Raw genomic sequence first — 15,712 nt, 5'->3', positions numbered from 1 at the left:
AGTGAAGATGTCGAACTCTGCATGTCGGCCGTGCCGCAAGTACGGCAAGTAGTCCCAGCACAGGAGGGGGGCAAGGAGGACAGAAAGGTTGAGAAAGAAGAAGGCGGAAAAACGGAAGGCAGCGTAGCCACCAAGGTACCCCTAGAGTCGCGACTACCTGCGAGAGGGACACAAGGGCAAAACGAGAGCAGCAATCACACGGAAAATGCACCGAGCCTGCAGGATACCAGCCCCAGGCAGTACGAGTCACCAGCCGCAGTAGAGGTGGCAAAAGAAGCGGCTGAACCAAGAAAGGGGAAAAAAGACCACCCCAGACCGACGGTGAGCGGGCCGGAGCACCAGCAACACCGACAAAAGCAGAAGCGTCCGCGACAGGAAGGAATGAGAGCCCATGTGTTTGGGGATGCAAATGCCTATGCCATGAAGCATGCAGTCCTTAGCATGACAAATTGGGACAAATGCGTACAGTTCCACACAAGGCCTCAAGCCACTCTGGAACAGGTGTGCGATGCAGTGGAGCAGATGGCAGAAGTGTGGAACAAGGAAGAGTCCCTTGTTGTTATCCATGCCGGGCTGCAGGATATTGCAGAGTTGGGGCAGACACCCGAGGAAAGCGCTCGGGAGTTAAAGAAGCGACTATCAGGATGGATAGAAAAAGCCCCACACAACCGCATCCTCATCTATGCCCTGCCCGAGACACACAGCAAGGAGCAACTGAAAACGGCATGTGGGCAGTGGAACAGCAGTGTGCACCAGGTGTGCAAAGAGCTCGGGCTCCAAGTATAATTTGCTGCGACTGCATGGGCCCTGGACAACCGGGTGCATGAAAAACGGTACAATGCACGCACTGCAGAGTTGTTGGGCCAGCGCCTGGGAACGAGGCTAAGGGCTTTTTTAGGCATTCCAGCAGAGGGGACCCCAAGGCACATACGAAGGCAGAAGTGGCAGCCCTGGGGGAATCCACACACACCTCGTCCACTCGTGGAGACACTGGGCCAGGCACTGCTCCAAATGGGGATGTTCCCGAGGAGGAGGAGTGCGCCAGGACAGCCCCAGTAGAAGAGAGAAGGAAAGAGCAGGTGGGCAGGGGATGTGCTGGGACGTACAGGAACACACCACGCACCGAAAAACAGAAGAAAACGCACAGGAGACGGGCCCTTAAACGAAGAAAACAGCAAGTGATTTTATTTCTGAACATGCAGGGAAACCGAAAAGCTCAGAAATGGGAAGAACTGTATCACAGTATGGAGGAGGACTCCATTACAGTGGCAGGAGTTGTGGAGACCCACCTGCGGGAGACAGAAGAACCACCAACAAATAAGGACTATAATTGGGTGGGCAACAACAGGGGGGGCACAGAGTGGCGGGGAGGTGGAGTTGGAGCACTCAGTAAAATAGACGAACAGTGGGACAGGGTACAAACCAAGTGTAGTGAGCACGTGTGGCTGGTTGGATCCATCTGTGGGAGAAGGGTTGCTGTGGGGGTGGTATACATACATGTGGACCGGCAAGGGAGCAGAGGAAAAAAACAAGGAGCTCTTCAAGTGCATTGCACAGGACGTCGAAGTGATAAATTTGCCCTGTGTAGTGGTGGGAGACTTTAACGCCCATATCGACACTCTTGATGACGCAACAGATAGAGCGGGACAGAGGCTTCTGGACTGGGTAAATGCGACAGGACTGGTGATAGCCAACACTACAGAAAAGTGTAAGGGACGAACCACATGGGCAGTGGGAAACAAGTCGTCTTGCATTGATTACTGCATTCTCTCCCCTGAGCTGTTTGACGAGCTGGACTCAATGGAAATAGACGAGAGTGGAGAAAAAAGTCTTGGCAGCGGCCATAATAGGATTAAACTAGTGTTTGGGAAGGCGCAGCGTAGGGAAAAAGCGACAAAACGTCCTACGGGCCAGCAGCACATATCGGCCAGGGAAATCGAAACACTGGTAGAGCGAATGGAAGAAGACGCAGTGAAAGCGAACATAAAGGACTACGAAGACTTTGTGCAGTGGATCAACAAGCACATAAGGGCCCTGGGCCAGCGCAGGAAAATCGCTCGAGGAAGGAAAAGGCAGAAGAAGTGGTGGGACAAAGAAGTGGCTGCAGCGATCAGCCAAAGGAAGAAACTGTGCCGTGAACACCGACAGGCAGTTTGCTCAGGAACGGACACACAGGTGAACAGCCTTTGGGAAGAATACAAAGATGCAAAACGAGAGGCGGCAAACGTCGTGCAAAGAAAGATAAAAGCAGTGAATGCTAACTTTCTGGAGGAACTCAAAGGGGCAGGCAGAGACGCTGCAAGAAAATTCTGGCAACATGTCCGAAATGAGCAGGCAGAGCCTTCCCGCACCAGAACTTGTTTGAGGGACCCAACAACAGGGGAGAACTATGAGGGACAGGACTGCCTCGAGTACGTGAGGGCCTACATGGCACAGAAACTGGCAAAAAGTACAGTGCCACAGCAGCAGGAAGTGGGGACCTCAGAAGGGGAGAACCCAAGAGAAGCAATCACCGAACGAGAGCTCAAAATGGCTCTGAACCACATGAATGGCAGGACAGCAGCTGGGTTGGACAAAATTCCAATCCAATTTGTCAAGAAAATGGTGCCCAAGACTAGGGAGCTACTCCGTGACGCACTGAACACTGTGTTGGTGACGGGACAAATACCGAGGGACTGGAAGTGCACAAGAATAAGGCTAGTGTACAAGCGCAGCGGGGACAAGGGTTCAGTGGACAACTACCGACCCACTGCCGTGACTTCGGTCATATATAGGCTATTCGCACACATAGTGCGAGCGAGGCTATGCAGATGGGCCGAAGGACAGGGCGTGTTGGGTGAGCTTCAAAACGGTTTTCAGCCTGTTCGACGCTTGAAGGACAACCTTTTTGTGATCACGCAGGCACTGGAAATATCTCAGCTGGAGAGCAGGCCGTTGCTCCTGAGTTTCCTGGGCATAGCCCAGGCCTATGATTGCATTGACCACGGTATGCTGTGGAGAACACTGAGGAACATTGGACTTCCGGAGGAGTGGCTGAGCCTATTGGAGCAAATATATGCGGACAACCTGGCAGCCATTCAGTGGGACAGTGACACGTCGGAACCAGTGGAGGTCTCAAGGGGACTCAGACAAGGCTGCCCTATGTCGCCCCTACTCTTCATGCTGTACATCTCGGAATTGACAGAACGACTGACAAACAGTGGACTCGGTTTCGACCTGACATACACGGAGGAGGGGCATACGAGGTCGAGGCGCCTACCTGGTCTGCTCTACGCTGACGACATCGTGTTGATGGCAAATTCGACAACAGAGCTTCAGGCCCTCCTCGATGTGTGTGCGGAAGAGGCGACCAGACTGGGCCTGAGGTTTACTATGAAGAAGTCGGCAGTTATGTCAGGAGGGGCAACGACGGAAGGAGTGAATGAAGGAGAAACGCGGCTACCACTGCGGCTGCAGGGCAGTGACGTGGAATGGTGCCACGTTTACAAATATCTGGGGATAGAAATCGCCGACCAAAGGAACTATCTCGAGGAATACGAGGCACGACTGCGGAAGAAAGCAGTGACTAAGCGAGCATACCTAACATCAAGGTCACTATGGGCTTTCAGCAGGTACGAGGTTGTCCAGGCGCTCTGGAAGCTGGTAGCAGTGCCCGGGTTGGCATTCGGCAATGCCGTACTGTGCATGTCGGCGGCGACTAGGAGGGCACTGGAGGTCAGGCAGAGAGAAGCGGGCAGGGTGGCGCTGGGCGTTCATGCTTACACCACCAACGAAGCCGTGCAGGGCGACATGGGCTGGTCGTCGTTTGAGGCGAGAGAGGCCACAGCCAAACTAGCATTTGAACGGCGCCTCAATGCGATGCCTGACGGCAGGTGGGCCAGGGAGGTGTACAAATATGGACAACTTCGCTGCACAAACACCAAATGGATGACCCGAACCGGAAAACTGGCACAGCGCTACGACGTCCCGCAGGTGCGCCTGACAGAGGCACTCAAGCCGAACTGGAGACTGAAGGTGCACGACAGGGTACGGGAAACAGAGAATGCGAAGTGGCGCAGCGACGCTCAGGCCCGGCCATCCCTGCGAGTGTACTGCGAATGGAAGGACTGCATCTCCAGGGAGATCTACGACAATTCAAGAGGGAGTGGGCTGCTGGGCGAAGCGAGGAGTGGGGTGTTGAGGACTAGAGTGATGAGGGTGAAGTTTTCCCTGGACCTGGACACTCGGTGCACAAGGTGCAAGGACACTGAGGAAATTCTCCTTCACGTAGTGGTGGAATGCCCACACCTACACCCGCCAGCCCTCCCTAGAGTTCCTGTATATAGCTCCCGCAGGGAGCTAAGAGTTGCGCGACCCTTTTCCACGCGCTGCCGTGATTGCGACACTCCGGTTACCCATGCCGCGCAGAGAAGCCCCCACTACGGCTGCGCCGCAGCCGCCGCCGCGGGCGGCACCACGCCCCGCCCAGGACCAGCAGCAGAAGAAGCGTGAGGCGCCGCCGACTGAAGCGCCCCCACCGCGCGTCGGCCGCCGTCAGAAGCGTGGCGGCGAGGCTCCTTCACCCGCGACGGGCAGCTTTCCCGCAGCAATCCGGATAACAAAGATGGCGGTCGGTCGCGCAACTCTTAGCTCCCTGCGGGAGCTATATACAGGAACTCTAGCCCTCCCTACTGCGGCAATGGGGTCGTCCGAGGCACTTGCGATGGCACTCGGGCTGCATAGCGGGAACGCACCTAGCGACCAAAAAGAAGCGGTCGAAGTTACCAAACAGCGACTAGAACACTGGTGGCGAGATCGTACGTAAATAGGACAGTGCAGTGACACTGTTAAGGAGTTTTTGGCCCGAGCCAGATTTCTCTGGCATCACCCGATACAAAGGGTAGCGGCCACATCAGTATCAGCATCTTTTTATTGGCATTATCTTTTTTGCATGTGCTCAGTCTTGTCTCTTGCTGTTGGTTCTTGAAAGAGTGAAAAGAAAGAACGCCACAGTTGGCCAACAATGTTACCCTCTCACCTGAAAGGGCTTCTCCAAACTAGAGATGATTGATTGATTGATTGATTGATTGATTGATTGATTGATTGATTGATTGATTGATTGATTGTAGGGTTTTACGTGCTGACGCAATGCAAGTGATGAGGCGTGCCATAGTGGAGAGCTCCGGATTAATTTCGACCACCTAGGCATCTTTAACGTGCACCAAAATCTTTTTACACAGGGGCATTTTTGCTTTTCCCCTCACCAGAAAAGTGGCTGCCGCGACCGGGAATCGAACCCACATCCTCGTGCTCGGTAGCACAACGCCTTAGCCACGGAGCCACCCCGGCGGGTTAGAGATGATTGGGTTCACTGACGCAATAGAAGCATATGTTGTTGAGCTGTTTGTGATGCTATTGCTTATTCAATATGGACAGTAGCAATGCTCCATGACACTCTTCAATTGCTCCCCTGTTAAGTGACTTTTTGCTGGTGCATTTTGATAGGTTGCTCACTTCTCGTCTGCCAAAAAGTGAAGTGATCCGCGTGGTTAAGTACAATTTTACTATCTGGTGTTGTCTAAAAGCAACGGTGACAGTGTAGATCGGGCCACGTAGCGTATTCTTGGAATTCTTCAAGATTGTCGTAGTCTGCTTATTCTGACACGCGAGATTCTAGTTTAATGCTCCATTTGCTCCCTCTATCTACGTCTTTTATTCAAGGGTTCCCAATTTTGTTGGTGATATGAACCACAGGGTAATAAGTTGCTGCTTCCATGTAAGTCGTGTCATTCAAAGCTTGTTAATTGAGGAATTGTTCATACATGTCTTTGTTAAATGTCATAAAAAAAATCGTGCCCTCATGCAATGTCCGACAACCTCACTGTTCAAGCCTCCTGTCTTCTGTCTGCAAACTACCGTCTGCTTCTGATCAGTGCTGTTGCTGAAAGAATGCTAAAGTCCATTAAGGACACCAACAAAGTAAGCAGTGACAAGTAAACCACAAAAAAAAATTGTTGTTATGCCGTACATCCATGGTATGCCACACAAGGTGGGGGAATTTGCCAAGCGCGTGAATCTTCAGGTCCTGTTATCTGCGCCGCAAATGTTGTCCAAGCTCTGTAAAATAAATAGGCCCAATTTGGAAGTGGATGGGGTTTGCCCCCTAAATCACCGCTCAAGATATGTTGATTGCGAGGAAGGGGTTATCTACAAGATCCCCCTTTCATGCGGTAAGAATTACGAAAGACAGACGGGGTGCTGTCTGAATGACAGGTTGCGGGAGCATGATGATAATGTGAAGCACGGTTTGATGGGGAATCTCATCCGGCATTGTCATTCGTGTGACCAGGCAGGATGTAAACCATTGTTTGATGAGTTTGTTGTTGTTAGGTGTCATGGTCATGTACTTGCCCGAGAGATTATCAAGGCAGCTGTTATAGAAAGTAAAAGAGATGAGTTAATAAGTTCCCTGTTCATTCTATTGTCAGAAAATTAGATTAATTATTTAGGCACCCAATGGTGAATTTTCCCATGATTGTTCACTTTGTCGTTATTTTCCTTGTTTCTATGTCGTCTTCCGACACGAGTTGTAATCTGTTTTGTATATGTGGCTGTTTTGCACCTATGGTATCTGTAATGATGCTGCAGTAGAACGTATGTTTAAGTGTTTCCTTTTCACTAAGATTAGTTGGAAGTTGGTGCTTGTTTGTAGTCCCTCTTCTTGTTGTCCCTGGTCTGTTTTCGCGCTGTGAAGCTCATGGATTACCAACTAGCCGGAACCCTCACGCTTCTAGGTTGCAAATTCTTCAATATCCGAAGGGTTTCTCGCCAAGCAAGGTTGCAGTGAGGTATACACTGCCCAGTCTTCTGAATAAAGCGAAGTTGCATGTCGTCTCCATGATCCCTTTAAAAGAAGTCCCGGAGTCGCATTTTTACCTGCTGAACTATTTTGAAAAGTAAACCTCCCCTCCTTCTTGCTTCATGGTTCTGTGCTTGTAGTATTTTGCTAGATGTGAACGCACTATTCCAAAAGCTTTTCGTTTCGATGTCACCGCTTTCGTTCAGCTCGTATTCTTTGTTTCAGCTTTGTGCCCCAGCACTTTCCTTGACGGCGCAACCAAGAGCGTAAACAGCTCTGCTGGTAAAAATCCCCATTTTTGTGGGTGCCAGCAATGCTGTATTGCATCGTTTTGTATTGGTACACATCGTAAAAAATTAGCCTTCAGGTTGTGCGCGGCAATGTGATGGTGTCCGTCCGCGTCATCGTGGCCGAGACGTCTGGGCTGGGGCATCAGACACGCAGCAAAGCACTCACAAGCATGTGTTGGTTTGAATCCTCTGTGGATTATGTTTAAAAAAAAATTTATTGCTTTTTCTGCACTGCACTGTCCCATAGTTCTTCTATTTTTCATGATTTTCAGCGAAGCCAATGCTGGGAATGGAAATAATGCCCTGCTAGCTAAAGGAGTAGGACACACACTTACTCTGTCCGTAAGACACAAACAAAACTAAGATTATTCATCTTGTGGTCACCAGCGATACAAATTGAATAGCCAGATGTCACGTGGAGAATGCAGCCAACTATTCATATACAACACGGCACCTGTAAATGCCAATAAGCCTTTTGAGATGCCTTGTTGTTGTGTCAGACACCAACCTCGACGATGTCGAGCGGCTTGTGCGCCTTACAGTTGAAAAAAGAATGGTGAGAGGCATCATTCACTCCTCAAAAATAACTAGAGCTGAGGAACATCACTGCACACTTGCACGAACTGAGAGTAAACACTGCCCCACGGTTGACGAGCACCGCTGTTGCCCTTTTAGGGCCACCTGCCAGAAACGGCGTCAGTTGAGTGGGTAGAGTTGGCAACACTGCTCAGAAACAAAATGGCTGTCAAATGTCTGTGCCCTTAAGTTTAGCTTATTTAGTGGTTCTAGGGCAAAATTTAGGAGAATGTGATGTTGGCGAATTGGCATAGCCCCGTTCCCTGTGCCCGTTAACCTTGCCTCCTTCAGGTTTATTTCTGTTTGAAAGAGTGCTATGTGGTCTCGTTTTTCTTACCATGTTGCGCCCTGCGTTTACAGTTACATTAAAGATATGCGAAAGAATGAGTAACTTTTTGTTTTAGCTGAAAGACCACTCCTTTGGAGCCCTATACACTTTTGTGCGATGACAAACTGCACGGTAGGATCTTGCGTTCACATGCATGCATACGTGGTTTGGCTGTGCTTCAAAAAAATCATGAAAACTTTTGACGATTGAAATTAATGTAATCACTTGGCTTCCCCCCTCCCTTCTGCAGAGTGCCATCAGGAGAACGAGATCCGGCCCAGAGATCCCATCCGTTGTCGGGAGTGTGGCTACCGCATCATGTACAAGAAGCGTACCAAGCGTCGTATCTTTTCACGCTTGTTCTTGACTCTTCAATTCCTCTAACGTGCCGCATCTTTAATGCAGCATCCACTGTTTTGGTAATGCAGTGGGAAGTGATGCAACACAGTGCAGTACCAGCGCATACTTCACCAGTAATTCACCAGGCTTAATGTTTGCCTTTGCAGTCTCATTCTGCTCTCCACAGCAACACACTGGTTGTCAACCTTTTTTGTACCTGCTTTGTTGTCGTACAGGCAAATTCGTTCACTGGCATTAACCTTGAATAAATCAACACCTCTCAAGGCATACCAAGCATGGCAGCACAATCTCTCTTGATTTTTTCACAGGGCTTCAGTCTTCTACAGAGTTCTAATTAACTTCCTACGGGTGTCCCAGAAATTCCTGATCGGGGTTACCCACAGCACTTTGAGTCAAACTGCAGTGCATATGCTTATTCTATTTAGTTTGTTTGCAACATGCCTGCAATGTTAATTCGTATGGATCGATCCTTAACATGCTTTATGCAGTGATTGTTTTTGATGCAAGATGAAGACTGCAGGCCAACCAGCACGTCAAGATGTACATACTTCCTTTTTTAAATTCACAAAATAAATGGCATTCCTTCGCAAATGCCGAAACTATATCTGTGTATTGCTGCCTCACAGTTTTGCTAGCAACACTGATACCAAGTGGATTTTAATTTGCCCTGCAGTGCTGTGGAACAGAACCTACGCTCTGACTAGTAGGAACACTGCTACTGGAGCGTTTTGCTTACTCACACTAATCAAGGGAAATGTGAGTAGCAGTTACTGGTGTCTTGACCCATGCCTTGCTGCCATGAATAAAGCAGTCATTCATTAGGAAACAAAGTTGGGTTCTTATGAAGCAGTGCTGCATGGCTGAATATTGCTTCCAGTGTCAATAATGAATAGGCATGAAAAGCCAGAAAGTTTCATTACCTGGCTTACCACGTAAAGCTCTGTGTTTACCGATTCGTGGCATGCAAACACACGTAAGCAGGGGTGTGTAACCTCATGAAGTTGACCTCAACATCGCCACGTGAGGTGGCATTGAGTAGAGTTTGGAGTCTGTGGCCTGCTGAGTGAGTGAAGTCGGAGGTGCTGACCTGAGCCAATGAGTTTGAGGTTCGAACCACTGGAGTACCCACGAGGCGGACAAGGGGGTCACTGCCTGTGTGAAAATTTTAGTTTGTGGGGGGGGAAAGGTCAGGATTGTGACTGCCAACAATCGTCCACCGCAAGCATTGCAACAAGGTGAAGCAGCTTGGACACTTTCCCTTACGATGATGGTGAGCCGTCTTGTGGCTACCCTGCGCAGAAAGCAAAAAAGTAATAAAACAGCGATATGGTTATGGAAAGCGCACCCACTGCATCCCAAAGTGTTTGTCTTTCAATCTGTAAGTGCTTTTTGTTTTATTTTTGCTTTGTTTTTAACGTCCTTTTTTTCTCATCACTATTTTTATTTTTATTTTTCATTCGGGCCTGACTCCCCTTGGTCTGAAAAGAAATCCTGGTCGAAGCCACTGGTCAAAGCTGAGGCCAAATCTGTGCACCTACTTGTACTTTTTTTTTTTTTTCATCCTGGGATGCCTTTTGGGCCATGAAATCCAGCATATTTTTCAAACAAATGCCTCTAAATTTCTTTTTCGGTGTTTTATTCCGTCTGTTTGCAATATCTGTAGTTGTCCACATTGAGTGTTGGATTCTCAAGTGACATTGCAATTCATGCGTCATGCAGCTAAACAATGATACTGCACCTCTAGAAAGCTCACTATGACAAAAATGTTTTACCTTTGCTCTGCTGTAACTCATTTGTCAGGTTTTTGTAATCGCCTGTGGTGTCTGTAAGAGCCAAATGCGAAGCAAGTTGGTTGATCGGGTTACGTATGTGGTGTATGGCATCTGTGAGGAACGCTTCAACGGGGTTGTCTGCTCGAGGCTGATGTGGTATTGAGGTGAGGATTATAGTATTCAGTCTGTGTTGAGACGAGCTTGCCTAAGCAAACCTCAGTACAGGGCCTCAGTTTGAAGCTGGAGAAATTATTTCATCCACTTTAACATCCTCTGTGGGTAAACAAATGCACTTAGGAAGCACACTGGATGTGGAAGCTGGGGGGGTGTGGGCATTGCTGTGAGGTGATGTCATTTGTCTTTCATATCTCTCTTGAAAACCAAGCTTACGAAGCTCTCACATTCACAAAAGTCAATTTTGTATTTTAGAGCACTACAGCCAGCCTGGTGAGTGAGGTGCAGTATTTATCATCTCTAAACAGCTGGATAGAGAAGGGACATACATGCTTGGTAGAGCCAGAGTCCTTCAATGTAAAGCATTGAAGGACTCTGGTAGAGCTTTTAATCCTGGGCTGTGTGCAGATAGATAGATAGAAACTTTATTAGTCACGGGATGGTGGGAATGAATGAGCTGCCTCGGTCCACGCAGCCGTTGAGGGCTTTGATGTTTTGATGTTGGGCTCCAGGCTCCACCACAAAATGGAAATGCTTACATGCTCACCTATCCTCGGGAAGATTTCAATATACGTTTAGCCTTCTGTATCCCCATGTTTTCTTAACGAAGTTCCCTCTTTTCTAGAACCAACGTGATTCAGGATGAAAAAGGTGCTTAGATTCGATGCACAGTATTAACGAGAATAGGCTGCCAGTAAATTGGCGTAAATATGAAAGTGTTCACTGTCAGCTAAGTACAAACAGTAATAGCAGACTCCAGTTGAGTCAGTTCTACAGTCAAACGCCTGTATGACGAAGCGTGTGGGACTGCGATAATTGTTTGTTACACACGTCACTTCGTTATGTGCGTCACACACTTTACTGACCCTCGATTAAGCAGATACGCATACTGAGAAAAAAAATCATTTAAACTGCAATAGGCGAAAAAAAGTCAACAGTTTTCTTCTGGACAGTAATATGACATACTGAATGCGCAACCACCGCCGACCTGATTCTGCCAAACCTCACGGTATGCTGCACCACAAAGTCTGGGAGTGATGGGACATGTCTGTAATGCGTAAAATGCAACTACCACTTTGCGGTAGTAGTAACGTTTGGCTCCCCTGCAAGCTCTTCCTCACTCCTCGCCTGATCATTGGTGACGTCCCTTTTCTCCATGATGGCATCCACGGTGTCGTCAATTGTAAGTTCAGGCCAAACCAGGGCCTGGCCATATTTATGGGCCGTCACAACCACTGCTGCGTCACAACATGCCCTGTACGTGTTTATCGGTTACTGGAGCTCCGTGGCTGAACTGGAGGACTCGCAGTCGTCGGTACATCTATCAGCTGCGTGTTACCACATGTGCAGCTTGGCGTGTTTGTTGTCAAACAATAACTCGGTGATTGGGAACGCATGAATTTCTTTGTTATGCAGGCAGATTCGCTGTAGTGGCCTTCACTGTAGTGGCTGTGACAGTGCATAAGAAACAGGATTTTGACCAAGCCGTATGGCTTGCCTCATTGTACAGGTTATTTCGTAGTAGAAGCGTTTGTTGTAGCGGCATTTGACTCTATTACATGTATGAAAATTCTACACTGAACCAAATTAACCATTGTTCAGCAAACGTAGCCACGAAAAAATTTGCATAGATGATCATCGAAGGACGATATGGCCGGCAGCGACAGTCGTTGATGTGCGGATATACAATCAGCAATGATTCTCCAAAGGCATTCATGCAATGCATTTTTAAGTTGTAACCTTAGATTGAGAGAAGGAAGGAAAACAAGTTGCCATTCCTGGTCAATCCCCAATGTGATGCAGTGGCGTTTGCAGGATTTATTTTGATAAGGGGGGGCGGGGGGGTGGACTCGGGATGCGTATTTCCAAATGCTTCGCTGCACAGCAAACCACATGACATGCGTCTTCGTGCAATGCACACCATTAGTTAAACAAGGCTATAGGCTGCGCCCTGAACTTAAAGTGACCTAAAACATACCAAATCACTATTTATAACGAAAGCAACGCGAAGAATTGAGTTCTTCTGCAATATATTAAAAAAATTGCAATAAAGGATTAAAGTAGACCCGCTGAGCCTCAAATCAAGGCCGCCAGTGCACGTACTGAGAACTGTACCTCGAGGCCACAGGAGCCCGAACGGCAAGATTGTCTTAACAGCAGCTCATTAGAATAGCACGTGCAGCGACATCACACACGTCACGTGGGGTCATGGAGGAATTCTCTTTCCTCCGTGCGTGGGGCGCTGTGCAGCGAATAGCTTGCAAACACGCACCCGGGATCCTCCAAAAATGGAGAACGTAAAGGGAGGAAAAGTAAAACAAAAAGGAAATTATTCTAAAAAAAAAAAAACTCCGAAAGTTTCTGATTTTTTCTACATTTCTTTTGCCAGTGAAAGTGCAAAACGGCTGACCGTCGTATTGAGAGCCTACAGAGCAGCCGCGTATTATCGGTACTTGGCTTACGGCACAAAATAATTGAAAACACGGTGATGCCCACACGGTGGTACACGCACGGCGACAGACACATGTCGAGAAAAAATACGGCTATGGCTGTAAAAGATAGCCGTCACTGATATTTAAAGGCGAACAAAGACAGGGACAAGAAAGCGTTTGAATAGAAATATGTACCTCTGATAATGACCGTTATTCGCATCCGCGCGAGAAACAAGCTCCATCTTCGATCATAACGCGCGGCTTGTTTGATTTATGGATGTGTGTGCGCGTTAGGCTTTTTCACGCAGCTTCGGAGCGACACAACATAGCCACCGTTAAGGCGCGTGCCCCGTCGGCTCGCATCTTCTGTGAAAAAGAAACTTGTTTAGCCTGCTGTTGTCAGACCCCAAATATTCCAAAAAATTGACTTCCTGCAAACCCACTGCCGGAAGATCGAAAAAAGTTTACAAGACGTTAAATGCTTCCAAAACGTGCGAGCAATGCGCCCTGGAACTTTTGCTACGTCGTTCCTGGCCGCGATGGCCGCTTTTCTGATGGATGTGAAAAGCGAAAACGCCCGTATGTTCGAGATTTCGGCGCTCCAAGTGGTCAAAATGGATCCGGAGCCCTCCAGTACGGCGCGCCGCGTCGCCTGTGTAGCGTCTGCCCGTAAACCCCACAATCAATCAATCAACGTCGTTCTGCGATCGCTGCTGGAATACACGTACCTACGCTCTCATATGTACGACATTCGGAAGAAAAGGGCGAGTAGGAGGTAAGCAGTGAGTGTAGTGGTGAAATTGACAGTTCAGAGATGTTGATCTTCAATGCTGGCATCACACAATTGGCCACCTCTTTCTCACCTGTCTCCGCGGTCACTCTCTCCTCTTACGTTCGACGCCACCGATAAACAATACCTACCTTGCTACGGATGCCTTTCAGGCTTGCAGGCACTATTAAAGGGGCACTGACACAAAAATTTAGCATCTTGTTTTTTTCGTTGCGATAAGTAGCTAGTGACCTACTTATAACCTGTAGAAACCTCATTTGCTTCAGCGTGGGACGGTTGTTTAATTAGAGGGATTTTAAATGCGGCCAGTTGCAGTTTCGGTTTCAGCGAGTGTCGCGAAACGATGGATTTTGTGGATTTTGTGTGAACAAAGCTGACCACGTGACCATCGGAGGGATATCACAGAGCAGAGCCGCCGTAGCACTGTCGAATCCGCATCGACGGCAGTTTCTGCGAATGCCCCCACGTACTGATCTCGTGAGGCGCTTAATTAAAAAGCGACCGTGGATGTGACGCAGGCGCTGCGAGTGCAAATGCTACCGCGGCTAAAGAACGACGCGCGATGCTCGAGGCGGTGGGTGGCAAGACGCGCGCTGGGAGCAGCCGGCCGGTCTGCCTACAGGTCCGCCTACAGATGTGTTCGGCTCAGCACTGCGGCGGATATTCGAGTGCCGCTCTCGTAAGCGGTGCAGATGACAATTTTTAATGCAACCCGCCATCGCATCATTAACTCCTTTCTCATTTAAGCCACTATGGTCGGGACTTGGGGACAATTTCGTGCAGCGGTAACAAGCTATCACTCGAGCTACCTGCGCCGGCCTGGGCCACTTCGCGGCCGTGGCCGCCGCCTGCACAGCGACCGTGCGGCTAGCTCAGTGGGCTTTTCGTGCCTCCGGCGCGTTTTCGCATCCAATGGTAATAAACAGTAATAGAAACAGAGTGCCTGGAATCGCTGTAGAACTTTGGTCGCGGACTCGCGGCCAGCTGCCCGATTAGTTGACGAAATCACGGCGCCTCCGCCGCCAACGATCGGGTCGTTCGTTCTCGAGAGCAGAAGCTCCGCCCTCCGGCCCTCCGATTGGAGCGGCGAGCCGGGCGAGCCCGCGTAAAACGCCGGTAGTGCGGAAGCGGCGAACACAAACTCGTGACGTGTTTGGATGTTGTTTATTTACAATTGCGCGTGGTCCTCTGCTGGCTGCTCGGTTGCGTTTCGCACACTTCAAAATTGATTTTAAATATGTTCTAGGCTGTATTCGCCGCTGATATTTTGCAGATGATGTATATGTGTTCCCACCAATCTATCTCCGACGTTATCTCGCCTTCAAAATTTTGTGTCAGTGCCCCTTTAAGGTCCCTAAAATAACTAAGGTAGCGCCAACTGCTCCCTCCTTCTCCGCTGCCCTCCTCTTTTTTCTCTCCCCTCACCCGCGGCGCCGCGGTCCCTTTAACTCCGCGGCGGGGCCGCCATGTTTGTTGGCTTCCTCAGAGCAGACGCCCTCGCAACGCTTCGGGCCGCTCGCTGCAGTTTTTCGTGCAGTTTGCTCTTGTTTTCGCGCCGCAATCGCTTTTTGGTAGCATTAATAGTATTTCTAGAGCCCCGTTTTACCAACACGCATTAAGTGAGACTGTTTTGTTGTATATTTTTGTCTAGAAGGGGATATTTGCGGCGTGGATGCCGCGGGCGGATACGGACAGCGCGGTGTTTGTTTACGTGTGCGGCATGCTCAGGATAGTTCGTGAACGCGAAAGGATCGAACGTGGACGTTTCAAACTGCTCTGTTACATAGTATTTCTAGAGCCCCATATTACCAACACGCCCTAAGTGAGGCTGTTTTGTTGTATATTTTTGTGTAGAAGTGGATATTTGCGGGATGGATGCCGCTGGCGCATACGGACAGCGCGGTGTTTGTTTACGTGTGCGGCATGCTCAGGATAGTTCGTGAACGCGAAAGGATCGAACGTGGACGTTTCAAATTGCTCAGTTACAGTAATTCCGTTCTTGCATTTGCGTGATTAAATTGTGGTCGTGCTAGCGCGGCACAGAGGGCTTGCGCATGGTTCGCGGTGACCTTGGTTCGCGGCAGTTCGAGCGCTGCGCTGGCTTTTTTGCGTTCGCGTTTTTTGCATTAGTTGTAGATCATTAGGCAGCGCT

Source organism: Haemaphysalis longicornis, unplaced genomic scaffold (assembly GCF_048455015.1).
Source record: "Haemaphysalis longicornis isolate Haplotype H1 unplaced genomic scaffold, Haemaphysalis longicornis Haplotype H1 scaffold_3, whole genome shotgun sequence".
Lineage (NCBI taxonomy): Eukaryota > Metazoa > Arthropoda > Arachnida > Ixodida > Ixodidae > Haemaphysalis > Haemaphysalis longicornis.
The sequence above is the reverse complement of the archived record's forward strand: the minus strand, read 5'-3'. Positions refer to the sequence as shown.